An 18,406-nucleotide genomic window follows, 5' to 3' on the forward strand; every position below is an offset into this window, starting at 1 on the left:
CACCTGGCAACCATCATTACGCACACCTGCGTCTCATCATCAGACACACCTGAACTTTATTAATCCCTTGACTACTTACCCTTTATATAGCACTATTTCATTCATTAGGTAGTATTGTTTATGTTTCTTTGTCAGATGCTTCTCTTGTTTTGTATCGCTCCCATGTTCGTTATTATTAAACTCACTAACTGCACCTGCTTCCTGGCTCCCTGCGTCGACGTTACACATGGCTTATTGGGAGTGTGGCTTTCAGTTAGTTATTTTTGAGCCACCCATCCCACGAGAGTGAATTTCATTCCAGTTTATCTAAATGTCATTCCAGTGCACTGCTTGCTATGATTTCTATCGGATGGTGTTAGCCATTAGGTAAAAAGACAATGTCCTGTTTGCAAAGGTGGGTAGAGTACTGAAAATCTGTACTTTAGTAAAAGTTGTGGCTTGGGGGTAGATTGTAATTTACTCAAGTAAAAGTAGCCCTCCTAAGAAATGTCTCAAGTAAGAGTAAAAAAGTGTCAGGAAACTACTTAGGGACTGTACGTTATTTATAATGAGGGATACCTGGAGATATGCTGATCCTCAACCCATGGGCCCCTCAGGGGTGCGTTCTCAGTCCCCTCCTGTACTCCCTGTTCACTCATGACTGCACGGCTAGGCACGACTCTAACACCATCATTAAGTTTGCCGATGACACAACAGTGGCCTGATCACCGACAATGACGAGACAGCCTATAGGGAGGTCAGAGACCTGGTCATGTGGTGCCAGGACAACAACCTCTCCCTCAACGTGATCAAGACAAAGGTGATAATTGTGGACTATAGGAAAAAGAGGACCGAGCACACCCCCATTCAGACCCTTTGCTATGAGACTTGAAATTGAGCTCAAGTGCATCCTGTTTCCATCATCCTTTCTACAACTTGATTGGAGTCCACCTGCGGTGGATTCAATTGATTGGACATGATTTGGAAAGGCAAACACCTGTCTATATAAGGTCCTGCAGTTGGCAGTGCATGTCAGAGCAATAATCAAGCCATGAGGTCGAAGGAATTGTCTGTAGAGCTCTGAGACAGGATAGTGTCTTTCTTCAGCATTGAAGGTCCTGAAGAACAAGGTGGCCTCCATCCTTCTTAAATTGAAGAAGTTTGGGGAACCACCAAGTCTATTCCTAGAGCTGGCCGTCCGGCCAAACTGAGCAATCGTGGGAGAAGGGCCTTGGTCTAGGGAGGTGACCAAGAACCCAATGGTCACTTTGACAGAGCTCTTGAGTTCCTCTGTGGAGATGAGAGAATCTTCCGGAAGGACAACCATCTCTGCAGCACTCCACTAATCAGGCCTTTATGGCAGAGTGGTCAGACAGAAGCCACTCCTCAGTAAAAGGCACATGATAGCCCGCTTTCTCAATCCATGAGAAACAAGATTCCCTGGTCTTATGAACCCAAGATTGAACACTGGCCAGAATGCCAAGTGTCACATCTGGAGGAAACCTGGCACCATCTCTACGGTGAAGAATGGTGGTGACAGCATCATGCTGTTGGGATGTTTTTTAGTGGCAGGGACTGAGACTAGTCAGAATCGAGGGAAGACGAAGCAAAGTACAGAAAGATCTTTGATGAAAACCTGCTCCAGACTGGGGCAAAGGTTCACCTTCGAAAAGTGTCTTAGTGCCTTGAGTGGCCCAGCCAGAGCCTGGACTTGAGCCCGATCAAACATTTCTGGAGACCAGAAAATAGCTGTGCGGCAACACTCCCAATCCAATCTGACAGAGCTTGAGAGGATCTGCAAAGAAGAATGGGAAAAACTCCCCAAATACAGGTGTGCCAAGCTTGTAGCGTCCATCATACCTAAGAAAACTCAATGCTGTAAATCCCTATCAAAGGTGCTTCAATGAAGTACTGAGTTAACGGTCTGAATAGTTATGAAATCACATTTTCATATTTTTTACAAATTATTAGCCAAAAATTCTACAAAACAGTTTTTGCTTTGCCATTATGAGGTATTGTGTGTAGATTGATGAGGGGAAAAAAACGATTTAATCAATTTTAGAATAAGGCTGTAATGTAACAAAATGTGGAAAATGTCAAGGGTTCTGTATACTTTACGAAGGCACTGTATGCTTCGCCACTTTAACTCTACCTACATGTACATATTACCTTGACTAACCTGTACGCCCGCACATTGACTTGGTACCGGTACCCCCTGTATATAGCCTCGTTATTGTTATTTTATTGTTGCTCTTTAATTTTTTACTTTAGTTTATTTTTCTTAACTCTTGTTTTTCTTAAAACTGCATGGTTGGTTAAGGGCTAAGGGCTTGTAAGTAAGAATTTCATGGTAAGGTATACTTGTTGTATTCGGTGCATGTGACAAATAACATTTGATTTGAAATGCTGAGCACTCCTGCCAGCCTATAGCTTGTCACAAATTCTTCACTATATATTTCTTAAATGGCAGGTTATAGCCTTGAAATATAATAACAATTCCTTTTTTCTCCCTTCTTAGGCTACCTGGTTTGCTCCTGACTGATTTATAGTTAGTATGTTGTGTATTAATAGCATGTTGAAATGTCGAACGTCAATTGATAATGACAGAATCAAAGTACATATTTGGTCTCCTCGTCCTCGGCTATAGAAAGTTGTAGTGCAGCCTCTGAATGTCATAGAGACAAACTGAATATATCCCAGAATGTGAGCAGTTTATTTTTGGATGCAATGTTCAGACATTCACAGAAGTAGCTACAGCATAACACAATCATCCAAACCTGAAAAATGTAGGCTACAGTTGTCCTAGCGCTAACTGAGGCAAGATTGACAACACAAGCGGTCATATTATTATAACTCTCAGCTGACAAACTGAAACCACAATATGAATGAGCTAATAGCAATGACTATTTATAATTAAATTAAATGGATTAATTCACATCATGGGTGAGCTCACCATTGATCGAAATAATTTAGTAAAACACTTAATTAATCGAAATCGAAATAAATCCGATAAAGGGTAGTTTGTGCGGGCCGCCATGCTTGTTTTTTGTCCGCATCAACCAAAGATGATAAAAGGAGACAAGATGAGTATTGTTTGGTTATAGTATGCATGTTGAAGGGGGTGTGTTGTCTACGATCATCCTCTTCCCTTCATTCAATTTCAGTTAGTTTACCCAAAATCTACCCAGTTTATAATGCACAGCCTGGTCTCAAGGGCGGCAAGTAGCTTAGTGTTTAGAGTGTTGGGCCAGTAACCACAAGGTTGCTGGGTCAAATCACCAAGCTGAGAAGGTAAAAATCTGTTGTTCTGCCTCTGAACAAGGCAGTTAACCCTCTGTTCCTAGGCTGTCATTGTAAATAAGACTTTCTTCTTAACTGACTTGCCTAGTTAAATAAATAAAATAGACTGTTTCACCTGTCTATGTGCTTGTCGCCCATTATCCCCTGTCCATTTATACCTGTGTTCTCTGTTTGTCTGTTGCCAGTTCGTCTTGTCAAGCCTACCAGTGTGTTTTTTGTACTCCTGTTTTCTTGAGCCCCTGTTTTCTAGTTATCCCGATTTTGATCATTCTGCCTGCCCTGACCCTGAGCCTGCCTGCTGTTCTGTACCTTTTGACACTGCCTTGGATTACTGACCTCTGTCTGCCCAGAATCTGAGCCTGTCTGCCGCTCTGTACTTCACGGAGCCTGAGCCTGCCCTTCTTGACCTGTCATTTTCCTGCCCCCTGTTTAAATAAACGTCTGTAATTCAAACTGTCTGCATCTGGGTCTGATCCTGAGTTGTGATATAGACTAGACATAACATAGTAAAGGTAAATCCGGGTCACTCAAATTAGAATGATATGTTACGTTTGTTATGGTTACATAAGACAGATGATTACTTTTGACAATAAAAAAGTAGGGTGGTTTGTCAGGTTGAATGGATGGGTGTATAACACATCTAGCAATCCAAAGGTTGTGAGTTCAAAGCTCATCATGGACAATTTTAGCTAATTAGCAATTTTTCAACTAGTTCATAATTTGTAGCTGCTACAGTAACACACTACGCCGCCAGGGACTCAAATCCTGCAGTGCCAGACGTGTCCCCCTGCTTAAGCCAGTACATGTCCAGGCCCGTCTGAAGTTTGCTAGAGAGCATTTGGATGATCCAGAAGAAGATTGGGAGAATGTCATATCCCCTGTCAGATGAAACCAAAATATAACTTTTTTGGTAAAAACTCAACTCGTCGTGTTTGGAGGACAAAGAATGCTGAGTTGCATCCAAAGAACACCATACCTATTGTGAAGCATGGAGGTGGAAACATCATGCTTTGGGGCTGTTTTTCTGCAAAGGGACCAGGACGACTGAACCGTGTAAAGGAAAGAATGAATGGGGCCATGTGTCGTGAGATTTTGAGTGAAAACCTCCTTCCATCAGCAAGGGCATTGAAGATGAAACGTGGCTGGGTCTTTCAGCATGACAATGATCCCAAACACACCGCCCGGGCAACGAAGGAGTGGCTTCGTAAGAAGCATTTCAAGGTCCTGGAGTGGCCTAGCCAGTCTCCAGATCTCAACCCCATAGAAAATCTTTGGAGGGAGTTGAAAGTCTGTGTTGCCCAGCAACAGCCCCAAAACATCACTGCTCTAGAGGAGATCTGCATGGAGGAATGGGCCAAAGTACCAGAAACAGTGTGTGAAAACCTTGTGAAGACTTACAGAAAATGTTTGATCTCTGTCATTGCCAACAAAGGGTATATAACAAAGTATTGAGATAAACTTTTGTTATTGACCAAATACTTATTTTCCACCATAATTTGCAAATAAATTCATTAAAAATCCTACAATGTGATTTTCTGGATTTTTTTCTCCATTTTGTCTGTCATAGTTGAAGTGTACCTATGACGAAAATTACAGGCCTCTCTCATCTTTTTAAGTGGGAGAACATGCACAATTGGTGGCTGACTAAATACTTTTTTGCCCCACTGTGACTATTTGTTTTGCACTTTTGAAATGTACAGCGAGAGAATGCAGAACATGGGCTGTTCTTACTGTACATCAAGTCAGAACTGTAGGATAAATAAAGGGGGCATATAAGCAGACAATGAAAGCTCTTACAAAATTTGATGATGACGTTTCTCTAAAACAGGTTACAGGGTATATGTGTACCACCAAATCAGAAGATTAGGTGAAATTAAGAGGGGTACATAGACCAAATTACTAGGGTGAGGCACATGGGCTACTAACAGCTTACTACATAATATACACTTTGCATTACTTTTGTAGCTACAGTATACATATCTCCCTGGCATATTACATCATTTATGCAGCCGCATACAAGACATTTTTGGACTCACCTTGTCGTGCTCACTTGAACAGGAAGGTGGCACGGCGGTCCTTCGTGGGCAAATTTTGTCATCAAATCTGGCATTCTCTGGATTTATGGAGCTTTCAAGACAACTGGGAACTCTGAAAAAAACAAGGTTGAATCATGATGACGTCATTGATCTTCAGGTTGTAGCTCAAGAAAGAGGCAAAATGTACAATACCGAGTTGGATTACCGTACAAAGTGTATTTCCCAGTTGGAGCTCATTATTTTCCAGAATTCCTAGTTCCCAGTTGAATTTTCGCAGTTCCCGAGTTAACAGTTGTTTTGAGTGTGGCACAAATCATGCTTCATTGACAGTATGACCAATGCGGAATGTTTATCATTTTAAACTTGGAAAAGAGACCCCCTAATCCCAGATTTGGAACCACACAGCCACTGTCACTGATTCCTTCCAAACCACTCATTGTTGAATTTGCGATTTGTTGTATAATGTTATGTCCAAAGGTCGATGAGAACTTATACGTTATATCTATAATTCCTCTTCATTATCTATTTTCATATGACAAGGATTAAAATGGATTTGCCAGTAGATTGTCGACTTGATACATGATGATGACTGCAAGCTAAGATTTTGAAAGTATGATGTTGACATGATCAGTCCAATCAAAGCTATTGTACATATAACGTGACTTGACGTCATTTTATCTGTGGCCAATGACCTTGAGCCTTCTTGGATGGACACTTCTAATGTAACTCAATGGCAGCACCCAAGGGGCTAGAATTTTCGAGGTCGAACCCTAGACTTAACACTGAGCCAATCATGGCGTAACACTCCGTATTTTCTGCTGGCTTGCCCCACCGCTACAGAAAGCACTGAGCTAGGCTGAAACACCTGCATTTTGGCTGCCTTACACCATGCCCAAACCGGACACGTGCGCCATTGTGCGCAAATTGATTTTTTTCCCCCCCACACCAAACGCGATCATGACACGTAGGTTGAAATATCAAAACAAACTCTGAAGCAGTTATATTCATTTGGGGAAAGGTCGAAAAGCATGAAACATTTATGGCAATTTAGCTCGCTCGCTTGCTTTTGCTCTCTAATTTGTCCTGGGATATAAACATTAAGTTGTTATTTTACCTGAAATGCACAAGACCCTCTACAATTAATCCACACCTAAAATGGTGAACCGAATCATTTCTAGTCATCTCTCCTCCTTCCAGGCTTTTTTTTCTTCTTTGGACTTGGCGATTGGCAACTAACTTTCATAATAAGGTGCACTACCACAACCGACCTCAGTTCAACTTTCAATCACCCACGTGGGTATTTGTTCCTAAAAACCAATGGGAAGATGGCACGTAGGTATATGCTTCTAAAAACCAATGAGGAGATGGGAGAGGCAAGACTTGCAGCGCGTTCTGCGTCACAAATAGAATCAACTTATATTTTAGTGCCTGGCAACGCAGACGCTCGTTGGCACACGTGAACAGTGTCTGTGCAATGATTGTGTACATTTATGTGTATGTGTACATTTATTTTGCAATGCTCGCGCATGCGACGCATCCGGATAGTGCATGGTGTTACTCAAGAAAACAGAAAAGAGACCATGTTTATATGTGGCTTTATTAACTCAATGATTGTTTGCAAACTGATATGGGACATGTATTAATGCTAAAATAACATGCAAAACAGGCAAGCCCCCCCAAAATATTGTTGCTCTGCCCCACCTGCCCTGAGTGAGGGGTCGCCACTACCCATGTCAGACAAAATTGATAATATGTGTACCATATTGAAAATGCATCTATTCACACGGTCTCTCCAGATTTTTCTTGAAATCTGCAATTTTATTTGCTTGGAAAATGTCACTTGCTAGTCCCTGCATGGATAGGTTGAGCAGCAGTCCTAGCTAGCAAATCGCAGCCCTATTCCGGTGCGCTGCAACTGATTTAATCGGCTGAGTCAGCTGCCGAGCTCAGCCAGATGTGGTATTGAATGACTGCCTAGAATCGGCCCGATGATTCCGTCTGCCATAACTAAGCTGACACTTCCGATGCCTTGCCAGAATCTCCAGAAGTGGCCCGATGCAAATCCACCGCCATGATAGTTTTCAATTCAGTTGCATTGTACTATATCAAAATAAAAACAGGTGTAACAACCTTCAACAATGAACAAGTAGACATTTACTCATTGCTCTGAATTGTATTTTCTAATTGTTTTATTTTAACAGGAAATTACAATTCATTTGAAAAATCACATAGGGAGTAGGGAGCAAAAAAATGGTTTGACGTTATAAGACCCCAACTAGCAATGAGGAATTGGCCCAGAAGCATCCGTCTCCCGGGGACCGGAACTGATTGAATCGGCCCGGAATCGGCCCAAGTACATCGAGCCATTTCCGTTTACCGGAATTCAGACGACTTTTCCGGCATCTTACCAGAATCCCCCCAGAAGCAGCCCGATGCAAATGTAAATAAATGTATACAAAATTACCCAATTTAGTCATTTTAAATATTACTATTATACCCATCCACAAAACAAATTGTGAAAACACCGTACACCTGGTGACCGTGTAATCGTGCATGCAGCTGGCCCGCCACAGGAGTCGCTACAGTGCGAAGGGACAAGGACATCCCGGCTGGCCAAACCCTCCCCTAATTTGGACGACGCTGGGCCAATTGTGCGTCGTCTCATGGGTCTCCCAGTCGCGGCCCACACGGGTATCGAACCAGCATCTGTTGCAAGGCAGTTTGCGCTGTGACTGTTTACCGAAGTCGACCGACCGGTCCGCCACAAGGAATCGCTAGAGCATGATGAGACAAGGACATCACAGCCAAACCCTCCACTACCCCGGACAATTCTGGGCCAATTGTGCGCCGTCCCATGGGTCTCCCGGTCATGGCCGGCTGTGACACAGCCTGGGATCGAACACTGGTTTATCTCCAATGGCCAATGAGCACTGATACGTTTTATCTATAATTTTTCTTCATATGACAAGGATTGAAAAGGATTTGCCAGTAGATTGTCGACTTAATGCAGAATGATGACTGCTTGTCCAGCTTACTAGCTAAGATTTTGAAAGTATAATGTTGACATGAGAACATTACCAACCCCTACACTACGTATTTTTCACTGGCTGCCACACCACCACAGAAAGCACTGAGCTAGGATGAAGCACATGTATTTTGGAGCTGCCTTACTTAAGAAAGCAAAAAAGAGACCATGTTTGTATGTGGCTTTATTAACTAAATGTTTCTTCTTTTTTTCTTTCTTTTTTTACATTGTTTGCCAACTGATATGTGACACGTATTAATGCCAAAATAACATGCAAAATAGAAGAACAATAAATACAATAAATGCAATACCAGTCAAAGTTTGGACACACCTACTCATTCCCGGGTTTTTGCCTTTATTTTTACTATTTTATACATTGTAGAATAATGGTGAAGACATCAAAACTATGAAATAACATATGGGATCATGTAGTAACCCAAAAATATATACCTGCACCATCTCCACGCTGCAAAGACTCCCTAACTCTTTGTGACAGACATATTGTGTTCTTTCATCCTTCTGTAAACTGTGTAAAAGTTGGATGGAAGAACACACAGTGCTGCTACAGTCCTTTTTAGTAGGTGTCCGCTATGACTTTCTTTGTATCGGAAAAAAGTTGCTTTCAGAACATTTATTTTTTCGGAGTGCCAAGTCTAGGACAAAAAGCCTTTTCAACAGTTTTTACCCCCAAGCCAAATGGGTATCCGGTCTATTTGCATTGTGTGACCCCCCCAAAATCCTATTTTACGCTGCTGCTGCTACTCTGTTTATCATATATGCATAGTCACTTTAACTATATGTTCGTGTACATACTACCTCAATTGGCCCGACCAACCAGTGCTCCCTCACATTGGCTAACCGGCTATCTAAAAAAGAAAATTGTATTTTTATCTGTTGGTCCCAGCAGCGAACTCAGGCTCAGTGTGTAGTTAACCGACCCTCTCTGCCTAGTCATCGCCATTTTACCTGTTGTTGTTTTAGCTGTTAGCTGTTGTTTTCTCGCCCGTTGTTGTCTTCGTTAGCTCTCCAAATCAACACCTGTGATTACTTTATGCCTCGCTGTATGTCTCTCTCATATGTCAATATGCCTTGTATACTGTTGTTTAGGTTAGTTATCATTGTTTTAGTTTACTGCGGAGCCCTAGTTCCACTCATTATACCTCTGATACCTCCTTTGTCCCACCTCCCACACATGCGGTGACCTCACCCATAACCAGCTTATCCAGAGATACATCCTCTCTTATCATCACACAGTGCCTGGGCTTACCTCTGCTGTACCAGCACCCCACCATACCTCTGTCTGCACATTATGCCCTGAATCTATTCTACCACGCCCAGAAATCTGCTCCTTCAACTCTTTGTCCACAACGCTCTAGGCGACCAGTTTTGATAGCCTTTAGCTGTACCCTCATCCTACTCCTCCTCTGTTCCTCGGGTGATGTAGAGGTAAACCCAGGCCCTGCGTGTCCCCAGGCACCCTCATGTGTTGACTACTGTGATCGAAAAAACCTTGGTTTCATGCATGTCAACATCAGAAGCCTCCTCCTTAAGTTTGTTTTACTCACTGCTTTAGCACATTCCGCCAACCCTGATGTCCTTGCCGTGTCTGAATCCTGGCTTAGGAAGGCCACCAACAATTCTGAGATTTCCATACCCATCTACAACATTTCCGTCAAGATAGAACTGCCAAAGGGGGAGGAGTTGCAGTCTACTGCAGAGATAGCCTGCAAAGTTCTGTCATACTTTCCAGGTCTATACCCAAACAGAACTTCTAATTTTAAAAATTAACCTCTCCAGAAATAAGTCTCTCACTGTTGCCACCTGCTATCGACCCCCCTCCGCTCCCAGCTGTGCCCTGGACACCATTTGTGAATTGATTGCCCCCCATCTAGCTTCAGAGTTCGTTCTGTTAGGTGACCTAACTGAGATATGCTTAACACCCCGGCAGTTCTACAATTTAAGCTAGATGCCCTCATTCCCACACAAATCATCAAGGAACCCACCAGGTACAACCCTAAATCCGTTAACATGGGCAACCTCATTGACATTTTCCTGACCAACTTGCCCTCCAAATACACCTCTGCTGTTTTCAATCAGGATCTCAGTGATCACTGCCTCATTGCCGCGGTCAAACGACCACCCCTCATCACTGTCAAACGCTCCCTAAAACATTTCTGAGATACATTTATTAACCTCATCCCGTCAGTCAAGGATGTCTGGTCATTCTTTAAAAAGTATTTTCCTCACCATCTTAGAGAAGCATGTCCCGTTCAAAAAATGCAGAACTAAGAACAGACATAGCCCTTGGTTCACTCCAGACCTGACTGCCCTTGACCAGCACAAAAACATCCTGTGGCTGACTGCAATAGCATCGAATAGTCCCCACGATATTCAACTGTTCAGGGAAGTCAGGAATCAATACACGCAGTCAGTCAGGAAAGCAAAGGCTAGAAGCAGAAATTCGCATCATGTAGCTCTAACTCCAAAAAGTTTTGGGACACTGTAAAGTCCATGGAGAACAAGAGCACTTCCTTCCAGCTGCCCACTGCACTGAGGCTAGGTAACACGGTCACCACTGATAAATCCATGATAATCGAAAATTTCAATAAGCATTTCTCATCGGCTGGCCATGCCTTCCTCCTGGCTACTCCAACCCCGGCCAACAGCCCCCCCCCCTGTACAAATCAGCTGGGCTAGACAATCTGGACCCTCTCTTTCTAAAACTATCCGCTGCCATTGTTGCAACCCCCATTACCAGCATGTTCAACCTCTCTTCCGTATCGTCCGAGATCCCTAAAGATTGGAAAGCTGCCGCGGTCATCCCCTCTTCAAAGAGGGTGACACCCTAGACCCAAACTGTTACAGACCTATATCCATCCTGCCTTGCCTATCTAAAGTATTCGAAAGCCAAGTTAATAAACAAATCACTGACCATTTCGAATCCCACCAAACCTTCTCCGCTGTGCAATCTGGCTTCCGAGCCGGTCACGGGTGCACCTCAGCCACGCTCAAGGTAATAAACGATATCATAACTGCCATCGATAAAAGACAGTACTGTGCAGCCGTCTTCATCGACCTGGCCAAGGCTTTCAACTCTGTCAATCATCGTATTCTTATCGGCAGACTCAATAGCCTTGGTTTTTCTAATGACTGCCTCGCCTGGTTCACTAACTACTTTGCAGACAGAGTTCAGTGTGTCAAATAGGAGGGCATGTTATCCGGACCTCTGGCAGTCTCTATGGGGGTGCCACAGGGTTCAATTCTCGGGCCGACTCTTTTCTCTGTATTAATCAATGATGTCGCTCTTGCTGCGGGTGATTCCCTGATCCACCTCTACGCAGACGACACCATTCTGTATACTTCTGGCCCTTCCTTGGACACTGTGCTAACTAACCTCCAAACGAGCTTCAATGCCATACAACACCCCTTTCCGTGGCCTCCAACTGCTCTTAAACGCTAGTAAAACCAAATGCATGCTTTTCAACCGTTCGCTACCCACACCCGCCCGCCCGACTAGCATCACCACCCCGGACGGTTCCGACCTAGAATATGTGGGCAACTATAAATACCTAGGTGTCTGGCTAGACTGTAAACTCTCCTTCCAGACTCATTTAAACATCTCCAATCTAAAATCAAATCTAGAATAGGCTTCCTATTTCGCAATAAAGCCTCCTTCACTCACGCCGCCAAACTTACTCTATCAAAACTGACTATCCTGCCAATCCTCGACTTCGGCGATGTCATCTACAAAATAGCTTCCAACACTCTACTCAGCAAACTGGATGCAGTCTATCACAGTGCCATCCGTTTTGTTACCAAATCACCTTATACCACCCACCACTGCGACCTGTATGCTCTAGTTGTCTGACCCTCGCTACATATTCGTTGCCAGACCCACTGGCTCCAGGTCATCTATAAGTCTATGCTAGGTAAAGCTCCGCCTTATCTCAGTTCACTAGTCACGATAACAACACCCACCCGTAGCACACGATCCAGCAGGTATATCTCACTGATCATCCCCAAAGCCAACACCTAATTTGGCCGCCTTTCCTTCCAGTTCTCTGCTGCCAGTGACTGGACCGAATTGCAAAAATCGCTTTATTTCCCTCACCAACTTTAAACATCAACTATCTGAGCAGCTAACTGATCGCTGCAGCTGAAGTAGTCCATCTGTAAATAGCCCACCCAATCTACCTGCCTCATCCCCATACTGTTTTTATTTGATTTACTTTTCTGCTCTTTTGCACATCAGTATCTCTACTTGCACATCATCATCTGCTCATTTATCACTCCAGTGTTAATCTGCTAAATTGTAACTATTCGCTCCTATGGCCTATTTATTGTCTACCTCCTCATGCCTTTTGCAGACACTGTATATAGACTTTCTTTTTTCTAATGTGTCATTGATTTGTTTATTGTGTTATTGGCTTGTTTATTGTTTACTCCATGTGTAACTGTGTTGTTGTCTGTGTGCTAACCTGGTGGCCAATTATAAGAAACATCTGACCTCTGTGATTTCCAACAAGGGTTTTGCCACCAAGTACTAAGTCATGTTTTGCAGAGGGGTCAAATACTTATTATCCTCATTAAAATGCAAATCAATTTATAACATTTTTGCGTTTTTCTGGATTTTGTTTTTGTCATTCTGTCTCTCACTGTTCAAATAAACCTACCATTAAAAATATAAACTGATCATTCCTTTGTCAGTGGGCAAACGTACACAATCAGCAGAGGATCAAATACTTTTTTCCCTCACTGTATATTCATAGTCACTTTAACCATACCTACATGTACATACTACCTCAATAAGCCTGACGAACCGGTGGCTGTATATAACCTTGCTACTTTTATTTTCAAATGTATTTTTACTGTTGTTTTATTTCTTTACTTACCTATACACACTATTGGTTAGAGCCTGTAACTAAGTATTTCACTGTAAGGTCTACACCTGTTGTATTCGGTGCACATGACAAATAAACTTTGATTTGATCACTGCTTGTATTTGTGAGAGTTATTGACATGTTGAAAGCATCGAGCTGTCTGTTTAAACGACTAGCACACAGCTCAGACACCCATGCATAACCCACAAGGCATGCCACCAGAGGTCTCTTCACAGTTCCCAAGTCCAATACAGACTATGGGAGGTGCACAGTACTACATAGAGCCATGACAACATGGAACTCCATTCCACATCAGGTTGTAGTGGACATTCTAACCAAAAGGAGAGAGAGAGAGAGACTCTCAATTCTAACTACTTTTTTATAAGATTTGCAAAAATGGAGCAATCAACAAGCACTAAAATAGTGCAGAGTTAAATGCCCAATGAACATAGTTGGGTCTCAGCTTTTACAGAAAAAGTACAAGCTCTTTTATTTCTACGTGGCAGTTTAGCAGATGTTTGGAAACAGGAGCGGAACATAGTGTAAAAGGCAATTGGTTTATCTGTGCAGATTAAGATAGCCCGAGGTTGATAGCACGAAGGCTCAACTGTATAACTGCGTTTCGTCACAGTTCACACTATAATGTGCTTCTTACTGCATGTTTCCATACAGCTGACTTCCTGCAGAGAGAAAAACCACGGGATGTCTCACATGCTGCGGTCGCACCCAAATGGATCTTCAAAAAGCCTTGGAGATGTCTCCAAGCACCAACATGTGGTTACAGCGCCCCCATAGGGCTCAGTCTGTCTCTCCACCCATCAGCACATTAGGAGGGTCCTCTTCTTCCCCTCTCCCACCTCTCCTCCAGGTTGCCTCACTTAGCCCACTCTGCTTCCATTCTGATTGCTCCAAGCCTCATGGCCCGCACTCAAATCACACACACTCACACACAAAAGTCAGTTATACAAACCTTAAATACTGCAACTCATCCCCTTGAACCACCTAAACACCCACTCCATTCCATGCCAGCCCTGGCAACCTCCATTCTCCTATTTGCCTAAACACCCCTTTTTCCCTACACGCACGCACACCAAACTGAACTGATGGCCTTGAGGTGTTAAAGCGAGATTCGGGCAATTAAGCCGTTTTTTGCGAAACTACCTCTAACTTCATACTGCACACAGAGACAAAAACCTCGTATCCACGAGGTCATCTGACTCTGGGTAAGTACAAAAACATTGACAGAATCTCAGGGTATTCCTAAACAGGGCAGGATTAATGCAGGGGCTTACCGGGGCTGAAGCCCCCCCTGAAAAAAAAAATTATACATTTAAATATACAGTATTAAGGAAATATATACTGTATCTATTGTATAGATAAATTAAATAAATATGCAGTATCTATACAGTATGTGGTATATCTTTGATATATTTTTACTGCAACCGCCAACCAACTTCTGGAGAGAGTTTGCTGCACTGAAAGTAAAGGGGCTGAATAATTTTGCACGCCCAATTTTTCATTTTTTGATTTGTTAAAAAAGTTTGAAATATCCAATAAATGTCTTTCCCCTTCATGATTGTGTCCCACTTGTTGTTGATTCTTCACAAAAAAATACAGTTTTATATCTTTATGTTTGAAGCCTGAAATGTGGCAAAAGGTCGCAAAGTTCAAGGGGGCCGAATACTTTCGCAAGGCACTGTATGTAGTGCTGGGATTTATTTTTTCCCTGTGCCCCCTCCCCAAACATCTTGACACTGTTATGGTTGCGCCACCATGAGTTGACGGAACAGCTTCAATGTGCCTTTGCAAAGATTCTACAAGTGGACCAAAACTATGCCAGGGAAATGCACCCCACACAATAACATTTTCTTTGTATCCCTTGTTTACTCAAGTATTTCCTTTATTTTGGTAGTTAGCGGTATGCCTACAGTTGAGAAGACGGCAGTTTGGGCAGCATGAGTGCCAAATATAGGCTACTGCATGTTGCGTTGTGGCCATAGACATATACTCCATAAAAGGATTTTGTAACCTCTTACCTTGGTAATTTGACTCTTAAACCCATGGTTACACAAGCAATGGATGGCAATCCTGACTATTTCTATGATTGATTGCACCTGTCGGTTTGCATTTTGCATATTTCAAAATACAATTGCAGGAAAAACGTAGTTTGGAAAGCAAATGCCTACTGCTGAAAATACTAATCTGTCTGTAAAACAAATATACATGTTTTTGTCAACAACTCCCAATTTGTAGCTAACAGCAGCACTGCTTTTCCAAGTAGCTCACCTTGAGATAGATGAGCTCATCAGCCATCACCGTGAGTAGCCTATGGCTTCATCTTCATCATTAGGTGAGTCAGTGTACTACTGGAAATTTTATTTAGTAGCCTACTTTAGCCTATGTTATACAGTATATACTGTATGTATATACACTGCTCAAAAAATTAAGGGAACACTTAAACAACACAATGTAACTCCAAGTCAATCACACTTCTGTGAAATCAAACTGTCCACTTATGAAGCAACACTGATTGACAATACATTTCACATGCTGTTGTGCAAATGGAATAGACAACAGGTGGAAATTAGAGGCAATTAGCAAGACACCCCCAATAAAGGAGTGGTTCTGCAGGTGGTGACCACAGACCACTTCTCAGTTCCTATGCTTCCTGGCGGATGTTTTGGTCACTTTTGAATGCTGGCGGTGCTTTCACTCTAGTGGTAGCATGAGACGGAGTCTACAACCCACACAAGTGGCTCAGGTAGTGCAGCTCATCCAGGATGGCACATCAATGCGAGCTGTGGCAAGAAGGTTTGTTGTGTCTGTCAGCGTAGTGTCCAGAGCATGGAGGCCACTTGTTTTAAGGACATTACATCAAAGTTGGATCAGCCTGTAGTGTGGTTTTCCATTTTAATTTTGAGTATGACTCCAAATCCAGACCTCCATGGGTTGATAAATTTGATTTCCATTGATCATTTTTGTATGATTTTGTTGTCAGCGCATTCAACTATGTAAAGTATTTAAGAAGAATATTGAATTAATTCAGATCTAGGATGTGTTCTTTTAGTGTTCCCTTTATTTTTGTGAGCAGTGTATATATATATTGTACCTCCTAATATTTTATGTATCACTTCAATGGTCTGGGCTATATTTGTTTGAATTCAAGACCAGATTGATCTCAGTTTGTCAGAATAGCCACTCATTTTGGTCATTTGCGTGATATAAAAAAAAGTATTCTGTCAAGTAAATGACATAGAAATGGATGAAAGTCTGATTTCTTTTAGACCTCGGGGCCTATGATTTCTTAATCCGGCCCTGTCCTCAAGACTTCAAGACTTCTCATAACATTAGCACCCACTTTGCCTCCATTTAAACGTAATCAATAACTAATACCACTTGAAACAACTGACCAATAATAGCTCATTACAGTGGTTAAGCATTATCACATGGCTCAAACTATGGATATCAACAATTGACAATCTTTTGAGGTGAGTGCTGCTGAAACATAAATCCAGTCCATTATTCAATATATTTGTAGTAATTTGTAGGTGAAATACAAATTCCTATACAAATCAGTCAACAAAGTGTCTAAATCGTCATGGAATAACATAAAACATTTTCACAAAGTTTCTTGTTGTCTTCTCATACAAATTAGTACTTGTGAGTACAGAGAGTTATCGGTCACAGGTTGTCTCTTTTGCCTTTTCAATCAAACAATGCTTGGACTTTTTTTGGGAAAGTTGGCTGCAGTGTTTCACAGTCAGTGGAGGTTGAAGCATGGCAGCCTTCCAAGCTCCGGGAGATCGAGCCTCAGCCAGTCTTCTGTAGGGCGAGGGGAGGAGGGGGGGCTGGGGGGCAGGCCCAGAACAAAGGGAACATGTGCCACCCCTACTCACACACACACACACACACACACACACACACACACACACACACACATGCACAAATGCACACATATGCACGCACACACACACACAGGCACTGATAAGGGCAGGCCTCTAATCATCACACTTTCACATCCCTCTCGCTATCGGGCAGATGTGTAACCCCTAACACACAGACGTAGACAAACGCAGGGCAAACGTTCCCAGAACATAATAACACATTATTTTATTATTCAAATCAAGCAATAAGGAAAAAAGCCACACCCCTGACCCACAGTGGGGGAATTTCCACCCACAGGTGCATGGCCATCTGATTTTGTACTCTACCTACATGATGTCTGTATGTGCAAATATGCATAATTGTTCTGGTACTGTGTATAAGCGTGGAAATACAGTCACATGAAGCAGTATGGGACAAAAAACGAACTTGAATCATATCCACCATACGACATCTGTGTGTCGAATGCAGTGGAGGCTGCTGAGGGAAGGATGGCTCATAGTAATGGCTGGAAAGGAGTCAATGAAATGGTATCAACCACATGGTGTTAGCTAACATTAGCTATTTTCTATGGTAACATTACAAAAGAGGGCATACTGTATGCAGACAGGAGGAGGGCGTATGCAGCTGGGAGAGTCAATGATGTTGACGCGTGAGTTCACAGAGCAGCCTGTTGATTACAAACAAAACAGTGAAAGCAACTTTGTTGCATTTTGTAACTCAGGATTACATCTCCGGTCGTCGTTTGAAAAGAGGCATCATGAAAAACATTTGTAAACAACTGTTTGCAGTTCAGAGCCAACCTGGAAACTAATGAGATCCTGAGGGAATTCGACGAGAAATCAACAGCTTTATGCTATAGAAGAACAACATACTCCATTGTGGAAAGATCCAGCTACTTCACAAAAGAACTCTTAACCCGACAAAAAAAGAAAGACAGACTCATCTACAGACACGGACAATTTACTTACCATTGAAGTAGAGGTACTCTTGCTGGAATACATGCAACACTTGAAAAGTTGTGTGAGATGGTAGCAGGGCTGAGGGGGAGTTTGGAGATTAGCCAGAGTGAAATTATCTCGCTCCATGGAGAGAACAAGGCACTCACAACTAAGGTAAAAACCCTCAATTCCAACATGGATTGTCTACTCAGGGAAAACAGGGTGATAAAGGAGTCTACTAGATATACAAAGCTGTAGCAAACGTGAAAATCTAATATTTTCTGGGATTCCTGAGGACGCATCCAATAATCCAGAGGGGACGATCAGAATTCATGCATTTCGCCTTGAAACCTCCTCTAGAGA

The 18,406-nt window shown here is 42.6% G+C and overlaps 1 protein-coding gene across 1 annotated transcript in view; it reads left to right on the forward strand.

Moving 5' to 3' along the window:
* The window catches only part of LOC135539553 (vesicle-associated membrane protein-associated protein B-like), a 394,574-nt gene that overhangs the window by 86,100 nt on the left and 290,068 nt on the right, over window positions 1-18,406 (forward strand). The gene's annotated exons all lie outside the window — the stretch shown is intronic.

The sequence above is a fragment of the Oncorhynchus masou genome, chromosome 5 (genome assembly GCF_036934945.1).
Source record: "Oncorhynchus masou masou isolate Uvic2021 chromosome 5, UVic_Omas_1.1, whole genome shotgun sequence".
Classification (NCBI taxonomy): Eukaryota; Metazoa; Chordata; class Actinopteri; order Salmoniformes; family Salmonidae; genus Oncorhynchus; species Oncorhynchus masou.